The following is a 12,233-nucleotide window of genomic DNA, read 5'->3' on the forward strand; positions in this document are numbered from 1 at the left end:
CTGACCAGGGATGGAACCCAGGGCCCCCTGCATTGGGAGCACAGAATCTTAACCACTGTGCCACCAGGGAAGTCCCAGAAGCACTGTTTTGTTTGTTTGTTTGTATGTTTGTTGGCATATTTTGTGTGATTAAGAAGTGCTCTTAGCTTATGGGAATAAGACAAAAATGTCTCTCACATATGCCTTTGGCATTGTCACATTTAACCTTTTGCATGTATGTATTGAATTTGGAGATTGTTGTTTTGTTTCGTTTTGTTTTGTTTTAGATGGCTGGAGTAAGAGGGCCTGGAGTAAGACTTTGCAGATATTACGGCAGAAGGCATTTAATTTTCATAAAGAAGGAAAAATACACCCATCTCATAATTACAAGCATTGGAGTTGAAACATTGAGACAGTTTCTTTTCCTGCTTTCCACCACTAATTGGTAGATGACCTTGGGCAAATCACTTAACCTCTAGATTTCGTCATCTGCAAAATGAAAGCATTGGTTTACAGACAACCATTTAAATCCCTCCTCCAAATATTCATTCATTCTCTAATTTATTCAGGACCTACGATGCGCCACCGGCACTAATTAACACTGTGATTCTTGGAAAGCTCAAGATTGTCTCCAACTCCTTTTCAGCATCACTCTCCGTCCTGCCTTAAAACCAGCTCCTGAATTCTCCCCCAGAGATCGAAACACTTTTCCTGTCTGAAAATATCATGGGGAAGTGTCAATTGCCTTCACCCGGCGTCAACCGAGAGCGCGTGCTCCCGCCGGTTAGTGACTTTTTCTTTCTTTGTAAACGGCAACCTCTGCATTTTAAACGGCAACCCAGTCACCCGAAAAAATGCAATTGAAAGGGCGCCCGGAGGTCAGGGCGGGACACCCAACCGCTCCTTTTTCGGCCGGGGTAACCTGGGAAACATTTTTTGGGCTCTGTCCGAGTCACGCGGCAATTCCACGGCAGGAATTGTGCAATGCGGCGAGTCGGGCGGCCGTCCGGGGGTGGAAACAAGTGGGGAAGGCTTCCGCAGTGCCAACTCCCGCCCCCACTAGGGAACTGCGAGGCACTACGGCGCGGTCAGGCCAGCTGGGCTCCGGGTGGCCCCCAACCCGGGCCAAGAACGCCTCGCTTCGCCGTAGGGGCCGAGGACTGAGAAGCGCGTGGGCGCCGTCCCTCTCTCGCGCTGGGTCAGCCGCCGCCCGCGTCCCGGGACTCTGTGGGGAGCCGGAGCACGAGGTGGAACGGCGCCCCAAGGCGACGCGGGGGGGATGCAGGGGGGGACGCAGCCAAGCCGCATCGATCGCGAATGGGAACTCCGCGCTCGCGCTTTCGGTAAGAGCACCGGGACTTCCAGCGGCGCCTCGCTCCCGCCCTCGCCGGCCCGGCTGCCCTTTCGGATGGTGACGCAGCCGGCGGGGTACGCAGAAGTCTGCGCGGAAACCTGGAACCTCCCCCGGCCGCGGGCGCCGCCTTCCCGCCCCCGCGCAGCCTTAGCCGCGCCGCGCTCAGCTGAGCCCCGCGCCGGTTGTCCCGCAAGGAGCGAGGGCTTGAGCCGCGCTGAAAGGGTTAAACCTCTGAGCGGTCCCTGGGTGCAGGCTCGGTGATGAACGTTTGGTCCCACTCATTACTCACGTCACTATCTTTGTGATGTGCATACTGTCGTTAGCTTCACTTAAAGAGGTGGGGAAACAAGCTCAAAAAAATAAAGTTACTTTCTTGAAGTCGAACAAGGCAGAGCTGCGACTCAAATCCAGGGCTGTCTTGACTCAGATATATCCTACTTCTCTTGGATCAGCCGCTTCATGGCTTTCATTCCAGTGAGCCGCGAACAGGTAACAGGTGGGACAGGTAAACAGAACTGGAGCTCCTCTTCCTGGGGTGACGGGAACAGTTTGCTTCTGGTTGGTGCTCACACATTAGCCCAACTGTGCTGTAAAAAGAAAACAAAAGTTTTCCGTGTATACCATGAAGTTGAAAAGGTTGGAAAGCATTTCTCAGCCCTTGTGCCTCTATTTTCAAACTGTACACTGGGATCCGGGACACCTATCATGTGGGATTGCTGGAGGATTAAATAAAACGGTATTTTACACGTTAATTCAGCACATGTTAATTTTTCCTTCCTTTTGCAGCGCTCCCGGGGACATCGGGGCACTCACCCTCCTCAACACTGAAGAGGGGACGCAGTCATTCTAGGTCAACCCCTTCCTTTTCTGACAGATGAGAGATTTAATCCACGCAACAGAAGATCACTTAACCCCATCGCCATTTAATTAGTGACAGACACCAAGCTAGGGGGCTCTGTCTCTTGGCCCCTACAAAGGCTCTTTTCATTTCACCCCCCCACCCCCACTTTTCCTCCAAAAGCTTCAGAACAGCTCTGAGGCCAGAACGTGACTTCCTTGGTGACCGATGGCAGTGAAGTGGGCGGGAACCTTCCGGAAGGCTAGAGGAGGAAGTTGAGTGCTGGGGCTCACAGCCTGCCTGACCCCTGGAGAGGGGGACCCCCCACCCCGCCTGAGCCTCTTTGTTGGCCGGGGGGGCGGGTGGTGGTGCCCCTTTTGGTAACTCGGGGAGTTAGAAGTCCGTGTGTGTGTGTGTGTGTGTGTGTGTGTGTGTGTGTGTGTGTGTGTGTGTATTTCCAGCTGTGGAATGTCCAAGCAAAAGTAGATTAAAGTAAAAAGGAATATGCTAGCTTTAGGATTCTATCCTGGATGGGATAGAGTCCTTCCATGGCAAATCATTTCAATATCAGCACAGAATTTTCAGGGGAGTTTATCTTGAAAAGTGAAACACGCTAATGGAAGTTTTCTAACATCATAAAATCTTGGGAATCATCCACTCTGTTTGCTTGGGTTTCAAAATCACTACTGACTGGAGCAGCTGTTTTTCCCTTCCAAGGGTCCATTTTCTGAAATGAGGCTAAAATATCTGGACAGCCTTTCCCTTGGGTACCATGGAATGTTGAGAATATGAATGGCCTCTTAGTAGAGTTGGAGCTCCAAAGGGAAGTAGTAGGACCATGAAAGGTCCTTTAAAAACAAAACTCTCCATTTTAAAAATCATAAAAATAATTAGTACTCATTGTGGAAAAGTTAGATTTTTTTTTCAGAATCCGAAAGAAGAAAAAGAATTGGAATCCCACGCCCAGAAAACTGTTAACAATTTGATGTATAGCATTATATGTAATCAGACTGAACACACTGCTTTTTTCCTTGAACCACTCTTTTCCTTGAATAAAATATCATGACATGCCACTAAATATTTTCCATACTTGTTTTAAAATATTTAGTATGCCATTGTACATTCATTTAGCCAAAGCCCAGTTGAAGGACTTAAAATTGTGCCCAGGATTTTGCTATTGAAACAGCAATGAAGAATGAGCCTTGTAGCTAAATCTTCAAGTCCATTCTCAATTATTTACAGAGGTAAATTTCCTACAAGTGGTATTTCTGAGACCAGGGATAAAGATTGCCCTACAGTGACCTTTTCAGCTTGACTTTTCCCCCCAGTGTTTTCCTGGACTTTCTATACCATTTGTTCACCAAGAGTTTATTGAGCACCCAGTACATGCCTGGATAAAGAGATGAACCCTCTGAAGCATAAAGTACCATAGATGTTGTCAGAGAAAGCTTTGGGTAGCCAGATGCCCAGTTTGAAGAGGATCATGAAAGACCAGTAGACTTTCTTGATACCAGCACATTTTAGGTGAGAGGAGGTTAGTGGGGAGCATTGAAAAGGGATGGGAGGCACAATGAGGTCAAGGGGGAATTTCCTGTACAAAAGCATGGTGGCCTAATAGGCTGGTGGTATGTTTTCATATATTTGGGGAAATTGTGAGTTGTCTGGTGTGTGTATATTAAGAGCCGACCTGGGAAGGAGAGCAGGACAGAAGACAAAGAAATAGCCTCTGTGTCATGCTAAAATGTTTGGACCTTATTCTCAAACAGAAAGGGATTTATGGCGCCTCTAAGGTCATGATAAAATTGGATTCCACCACTTAACCCATTGATGGGCACTGTCTTCAATGGGTCCCCCAAATCATTCCTGGGGAGGGAAAACAAAAGATAGAAAAATTTGCAAAGGAAATCTCCCAAAAGAATGTTAAAGACTGCAGAGAATCAACCAAACTCATTGGTAGTTACTACTGTATCCATCATACTTAAGGGCGGGCTGTAGTTATAATTAGTAAGTTGGATCATGAGAAAATTTCTCTTCTCTACCTTGAAGAGAGTGGCTTTAATACTGGTGCATGCCCAGACATTACTTCAGTTTCCTATCAGAAAAACAAATCCAAGTCTAAAAACATGCTGCATAGATGGTGGTTTAAGAAAAACTTACTTATAGACAAAAACTCAAGTGCCTGCCGTGACCAGGTAGGTAATGACTTTCAACAATTCAGGAAAGTTCTCAGCTATTATTTCTCTGAATATTTCCTTTCCCTCATTTTTGCTATCTCCTTAGGGAATCTGGTTACATGTGTATTAGACCTTCTTTTATTTGTTTAAGATCCCGCAGCTTGTGGGATCTTAGTTCCCTGACCAGGGATTGAACCGGGGCCCTTGGGCAGTGAAAGCGCAGAGTCGTAACCACTGGACCACCAGGGAATTCCCCTAGACCTTCTAATTCTATTGCCCAAGTCTGGCACTCTCTCTTTCATATTTTGTATCTGCATTTGGATAATTTTTTAGGATCTGATTTCCAGTTTGCTAATTCTTCAGCTTCGTCAAATCTCCCTTTGAACTTGAGTTTTAAATTTCTGTCATTTTTTCATTCCTAGAAGTTTTATTGGACAATTCTATATAGTTTCTTGGTCATTTCTGTTGGCTTTATTTTCTTGAAACAACGTCAGTCTCTCCCCTGACTTCTATACCTCCATCAGCAGGAAGCAAAAGGGATGCCTGTAGTAACCTGTGCTTCAGATAAGGACATTTCTTCCCTTACCCTCACGTAAGCATTGTCAAGAGCAAAGAGAGAGGCCTAGCACTCTATATGCTTTCGTGAAGAGAATTCTCCCTCCACAGCCACCATACTCACAGTGGGGTTCCTTACCACTGCCTGCCCTGAAACCATTATAATCTCATTATGCCTCTGTCACCTGTTAATGTCAGTTGCACAAGAAGCCCAGGACTCTCAAGTCATCCCTCACACCCAGAGCTAATCCCCATGTGGCTCTTAAGGACAGTCTCTACTGTAGTACTCCATATCTCTCCTAGTTTTTTTCTTTTTTCACCACTTGCCATACGACATATTTTATTAAGTTATTTGTTTGTCTTCCTCTCCTAAAATGTAATCTTCTTGAGAGCCAGGGTATTTATTTTGTTGGCTGCTTTGTCCTTAGAGCTTAGAACATTACATGGAAAATAGAAGGTATTCAAAAAATTTTTGTCGAGTGAATTAATATTAAGCCTTCTTATTTTATATTCTGTGTCTTGACATTCTATAGCTGAGGATTTTGCAGGTCTGATTTGTGTTATCTGTTGCTGCTGCCTTTTACTCTCTGTGCCTCATTTACTTGTGTGTTTTATGGATTTTGACTCTGAACTCGTACTCTTTGGATTTTGTCTGTAGGAATTCTTCAAAATATAGATTGAAGTTACATTCATTCAGAGATCATTTGTGTTTATTCTTATAGTTGCCCAGGGTCACTACTTAACCCAGGACCAAATTAGTATCTCTACCTGTTTTTAACTACAAAAGTAGGGTGAACTGGACTATAAAAATATGTGTGGGATTATCAGCTTGTGGATGTAAATTATCAAAAGATACACATGTCAAAATATATGTATGTGTATTTATCTTTTGATAATTTATAACCATATTCTCCTTGGTACTTGGCTGTATATATTTTTCCCACATGCCAAGGTCCAGACAGGCAAGTTTCCTTGTCCCTTTCTGTGCAGCAGGTTTTATTCTGTTTATCCTTATACTGGAAGTGTAGCCCCCTTTGGGTTTTCCAGCTTTATTAGATTTCCCCATCTTGGGTGGACTTTAGCTTGAGCTGATTTCTAAAAGTCCAGTCTCCTCAGATCTCTAGATTTCTCAAGAGTAACTTGATTTTTCGCATGAAATCAGCAATTTTTAAGTGTTGACAGTCAATTCAAATTTATATTTTTAAGTGCTGGACAAAACAGTTACCATGGGTCATATGTGAGCTTTGGTTTACCAGTTTACAATCTCTGTTCTCAACAGGTTGACCCATGTGTATTATATATATATGATGCAGGATGCATTTTGTTGGAATACATCTATTAGATACAATAGCCACAGATTTGGAGAGAAAAGTCCAATTTTAGATTTCTCCTTCTTTTTCTCTATAAATATATTTGCCAGATCATGTGTCTAGATTTTTCTGTTCAGGAAATATGATCATTAAATCTACAATATAAGGAAATATAGGGCATAGTCCCTGCCCTCAAGGTTTTACATTCTATGCAAAGTAGAATGTGCAAGATGGATTGAAGTATCGTGAGTTTTAAAGAAGGAAGACCATCTAGGAAGTCACTACCTCAGTCTGGGCCTGCATTAAAAGAGCCAGAGTGAGGGCGTGACGGCACTAGAAGGAAAGGGGCAGATACCAGATATTTAAAGGAAGAAGTGAAAGGAGTTGATAACTGAATGAATGTGGGCTAAGAATAGGAGAGGAATTATGTTCGTGCTTTTGTGATCAGTAAAATTCTAAAATTTCTTTTGGTTTGCTCATTTCTCATAAACCAGACAATATGAAAGATTTTATAATTTATAAAAGGCTCAACAAATGTAATCAGTTTTTATATAATAAGGAGAAAAGGAAACATTCAACTATTGGGGGAAATATTTTGGCTGATGTATTTATATATATTATCCCCTTCTAGTACCTTCTCAACATTAAAGGACTGCCTTTCTCCTTCAGTAAACAAAAATAAATGTGCACAGGCACATCAAGATTTCAAAATATCTATAGGCTTCTCAGGTTGGAAAGCTCCATTGAAAGAGACTGTCAGTGTCCTCCAAAATCAATGCTGTTAGTTCCACTTATGGCATTTCACTGGCATCTGATTGTTTGAAGGGGCTATAGGGAAACTGAGGATGTTAAGTAAGATGGATTATGGATCACATTCAACTCTCAGTGGGCCTGGCAGGCATAACTCCCATTATTGCTAATGGGAGTTTTGAGTATAAGCTTTTGTGTACCTAAGAGTTTACCATTAAAAATCTGTCCATCTCCTCATCCTTTCAGTAGGTTGCAAATAGCTTTAACTTTAGGTGTAACTGATTAATTGGTTGGGACAATGGCCTGATTGTAAATGATCAATGCCCAGCAGGTTCCCCCAACTTCTGCCCCTTTTTAGTTCCACCCTAGAATAAAGAAAACAATTTAGAAATTACCAAGCACTTTCACATGCATGGTATCACACTTGAATCTCCGCAATTCTGTACTGAAAGTAGGTTAGTGTCTTAGTTCAGGTGGCTATAACTAAGTACCAAAGACTGAGTGGCTTATAAACAATAGAAATTTATTTCTCACAGTTCTGGAGGTGTCTGAGGTCAAGGTGTCAACATGGTCAGGTTCTGATAAGAACCTTCTTCCTGGTTGCGGACTACCATCTCATTGTCTCCTCCAGTGGTGGAATGAGGACGAGAGAGTTCTTTGGGGTCCCTTTTACAAGGGCACTAAACCCATTCCCAAGGGCTCCACCCTCATGACCTAATTCCCTCCCAAAGGCCCCACCTCCTAATACCATCATATTGAAGGTTAGAATTTCAATGTATGAATTTGGGGGAGACACAAACATTCAGTCCACTGCAGTTGGGCTTAGCTACTATTTCAATTTAGAAACTTGACTATCAGTTTGCCTTGAAGTTTCTTGTTCAACGTCACAAGGCTTGCACACGTGAAAAGAGGATTTGAACCTAAGACTCATGGCAACAAGTCCATTGCTTTTTCCAGGGCTCCAAATTGCTTCTCAGCCATTCAATTTAACAAGTGTTAAATTACATGTGTGGCTTTATCAGGTTCTGAGGGTGGCAAGAGTGCACAATGTTGCCACGGCTCCCCAAGGACTTAGAGTTTATTTGCTCAAGATCTGTGTACACATAAAATGGCTACAGCATGAATTGTGTTTTCATGAAGTATTTTAGGAATGTAGTGAAAGGAGAAATCATCATGGCTGTTCACTGGGGAAACTTTCATGGAGGAGGCCTGTGGGTGTTCATAACTGCTTGGTAGCAAATTAGGTACCAAATTAGGTAACTCATCAAGAAGATGAATACCTACTCTGTGTCGGGCACTGTGCTGGGTGCCTCTCTTACCTTCTCTTATTTAAACCTACTCTCCACTTTACACTCTACTCTCCCACAAAATGCAGGCAGACCTATGGGCTAGAACAGAGAGAGGGGGGATCTATTGTGTACATGGTCTCACTTTATAAAAGAAAGTTCTGACCCTCAAAAAAATGCTTTGAGATAATTATGAAAAGGCCAAGCCATCAATCAAACATTTTGCCAAGTTTAGGAAAACAAGAGAGAATGTAAGTACAGAGGACATTAAAGGATCAGCATCTTTTTTTGTTTTGTTTTGATTTTGTTTTTATGAGATTATTTTATAAAACTTCCTATGTACAGCACAGTGACTATAGTTAACAATACTGTATTATATATTTGAAAGTTGCTAAGAGAGTAGATCTTAAAAGTTCTCATCACAAGAAAAAAATTGTAACCATGTGTGGTGATGACTAGATGTATTGAGGATCAGCATCTTTTAAACAGACCCAGTCTTTGTGGCCTAATACTTGGGGGACAGTCAGCTTCAGGAGGTCAAGATGCTTTGTTCCCTGAACGATTGAGGAAGGTGATCCCTAAGGAAGCTCATCTCCCTGGACAAGTTTCTAAAGCTATCAAATATGGTTTACGTGTGTTTTCTAGAACTTTTATTCAATGTACTTTTTGTACATACATTTTTACAATACATACATACTTTTGTATTCATATTATTTAAAACTTTTTTTCCCTAATGCCCTATGTTCCATGGCAACAGTTTTGTCAACACTGTAATGGTTGGCCAGCATTGGTGCTGGTTGGTACACCCTTCTCCACAGCTGTCGCCAAGTGTACAACTTGTTGCCAAGGTTCCAAGTTTACAACACAGAGGAGAAAGGCTTCAAGCAATTGCAAGAGAAGTGGGCAGCATCAAACATTAGGTCACAGGGCTCAAAGGAGGAGGATAAGAAGATGCTGGAAAATTAGGTGGAGAGTTGACAAACAAGACCAGTTCAATTAGGGTATGTTTTTATTGTGGTGAAATTAACATACATAATATGCTATTTTAACCATTTTAAGTGCACAATTTAGTGGCATGAATTATTTACATTGTTGTGCTACCACTACCACTATCTATTTCTAAAACTTTTCCATTACCCCAAACACAAGCTCTGTACCCATCAAGCAAATAACTTCCCATTACTCCTCCCTCCAGCCCCTGAGAAACACTAATCTACTTTCTGTTTCTATGTATTTCCTACAGTATTTGTCCTTTTGTGTCTGGCTTATTTCAGGGTTCATCCATGTTGTAATATGTATCAGAACTTCATTCCTTTTACTGGCTGGATATTATTCTATTGTACGTATATACCACATTTTGTTCATTCTTCTGTTGATGGACACTTGGATTGTTTCCACCTTATTGGCTATTGTAAATAGTGCTGCAGTGAACATTGGCATACAATACCTCTTTGAGTCCCTCTTTTCAATTCTTTTAAGTGTATACTAGGAGTGGAATTGCTGGTAATTCTGGTTAACTTCTTGAGGAACTGCCAATCTGTTTTCCACAGGGACTGCACCATTTTACATTCCTACCAGCAGTGTATGAGTGTTCCAATTTCTCCACACCCTTGCCAACACTTGTTATTTCTGTTTCTGTTTGTTGTTTGTTTATTTGTTTAATAGTCATCTTCATAGGTATGAAGTAGTTTCTTATTGTGATTCTGTGTTACATTTTCCAATGACGAATGATGTTGAGCATTTTAAAAGTTGGGTTGTTTGTCTTTTATTGAGTTGTAGGAGTTCTTATATATTTTGGATATTAAACCCTTATCAGATGTATGACTCGCAAATATTTTCTCCCATTCTGTAGGTTCCCTTTTCACTTACTTTTTTTTTTTTGTATTAGCAAAGTTTTACTTCTGGAGGGGATATATGTATACGTATAGCTGATTCACTTTGTTTTACAGCAGAAAATAACCCACCATTGTAAAGCAATTATACTTCAATTAAAAAAAAAAAGATTTGCTTAGGTTAAAAAAAAAGTTTTACTTCAATTTTTTCCTGCTTATAAATAACTTTGAAAAACTTGATATGCATGAGGCTAACATAGCTGTTATTTAAAGGCAATGGAGGGGCCACTGAAAATGTCTCTCTGACAAGAGACATTGTTCAACATCTTCCCCACGCTGCAGGTGAAGGCAGGAGGAGTGGGTAGAGCTCTGCCATCAATCCCCTGCCCCAGTCCCCCTCCCCATGGTGAATCAGACTCTGCTAAGCTGACAGCTTAGAGCTCCTAAGGTTACCTGAATATTTCGGTGTGTTAGGGGAAAATGCCAGGGTTTCAAGATGGCCCATGTGCCAGCCTGATGGGCCCTCAGCCAACACCTTCTTCCCACTCCAGCCACAAGAAGAGCCAAGCTCCTGGCTGGCTGGGGCCTGCTTGGGCCCTTGGGTGGGAGGTAGCCTTTCACTCCCAGCACCCCTCCTCACTCCCCGCCAGGAATTTTTGGTATCCCCTGTCTCACGTGGTATGAGATGCTGCTGAGACCTAGTCGTGGCTCTGAGGCAGACAGTGAGGGGTGGCAGGCAGAGGTCCAAGGACCGTGGCTGGTGGCAGTTCCGGCACCTGCAGCTCTGGGCTGCCCCTACTTTTATGTTTGTTTCCAGACTGTGGACCCATGCAGGGAGGGTTGGGTGGGGCATGCTGATGGCAGCCTCATCCCTGTAATAGGAGAAGAGGGCAAGAAGGGAGAGACAAAGAGTCCTGAGGACAGGGACAGGGCTGAGTGAGAACCAGACAGGAACTTGCCCTGAAGTTTGCCAGCTGTGGCCCACCTGAAACAGAGCTCTGCTTCCAAGAGGACCCCTCAGGTCAGCCCAGCTGGGTGACCACCCAGGGCATAGGCAGGCCAGACCGAACCTGGGGCCACAGCATTAAATAACATTGGCAGAGGAGGACTAGTTGAGGACAAGGCATGGTGAGTGTTCAGGGTGTGATGCTGCCAGTGCCCAGCCATCAGAAGGGGAAGCAGTGCTCCTTGAAGTGACCCACGTGGTCCAGGTTGGGCAGGCAGGCATACTGGCTTGGGGCAGGAGTACCAGAGGCTCCTCCTCCAGGGCGGAATGTGGTCCTGGATCATCTCCTTGTTCACAAAGCCCGAGCTGTAGTTCCAGGCTTCAGTGGCTTTGTCCACAATGTACCAGAGCTTGAAGCAAGTGGAATGTTTGTTTCTGCAGCTCCGGCTGCAGCAAAATGTCCTTCTTGGTCTGATTGGCAAAGAGCAGTTGGCACACGGTGTCATCCAAGTCCCTCATGATGGCACGGATCACCTGTAGCATCCAAGTGATGCTTGTTCCTCCTGTGATCATGTGAACAGAGTTCACTTCTTGATGGGGTTGGATTTCTTGTCTGGACAGATGGCAAACTTTCCTTGGCTCTGGTAGACTAGCAGCCAGGTTGGGCCCTGGAACTCAATGATGTCTCCATCTTCTTGTTTTCCAGGTATGGGGACATCTTTACTTCCAGTGGGAAACTTGGGCTGGGTGTCTTTGAAGTAAACCTTGATGACCAGGTCCACTAAAGCCCTTTCATCATGGCTGGAGATGGTGTAGGGCTCAATGGTAAGGTTTTGGTGGATTTGAGCTGAAAAGTAGATGTGATGGCCTATGAGGAGGCCCAAGATGTAATGGGGCTGTAAGTAGAACCACTGGGTGTTATGGCTGATGATCTCCTCATCGATAAGCCACAGTGAGAACTTGATGTCCAGGCTTTCAAAGGTAATGGCTGGGGCCCACTGCTGGATAGCAGGGCTATAGAGGAGCCAAGCTGGGGAGAGCACCGTGTGGCCCAGTGTGCTCAGCTGGGCCCTGTGGTGGTGGCTGCTGCCCCAGCCAAGAAAGTTGGGCTGCCTCTTTTCACTTTCTTATTAATATCTTTTGATGCACAAAAGTTTTCAATTTTGATGAAACCCAGTTTATATATATATATATATATATATATATATA

General features: G+C 43.6%; 1 long non-coding RNA gene and 1 pseudogene across 1 annotated transcript; both read right to left on the reverse strand.

Annotated features, from left to right (window-relative positions):
• Positions 1 to 307: 307 nt before the first annotated feature.
• On the reverse strand, positions 308 to 2,585 carry LOC112412961 (uncharacterized). Its single transcript, XR_003005876.1, has 2 exons — positions 2,147 to 2,585; positions 308 to 1,920 (listed from the first exon to the last, which is right to left on the reverse strand). It is a non-coding gene; the product is annotated as an uncharacterized LOC112412961 (long non-coding RNA).
• Positions 2,586 to 11,244: 8,659 nt separating this feature from the next.
• LOC112412955 (NADH-cytochrome b5 reductase 3-like) overlaps positions 11,245 to 12,233 on the reverse strand; it is a 13,640-nt pseudogene continuing 12,651 nt past the window's right edge.

Source organism: Neophocaena asiaeorientalis, unplaced genomic scaffold (genome assembly GCF_003031525.2).
Source record: "Neophocaena asiaeorientalis asiaeorientalis breed wild unplaced genomic scaffold, Neophocaena_asiaeorientalis_V1.1 scaffold135, whole genome shotgun sequence".
Lineage (NCBI taxonomy): Eukaryota > Metazoa > Chordata > Mammalia > Artiodactyla > Phocoenidae > Neophocaena > Neophocaena asiaeorientalis.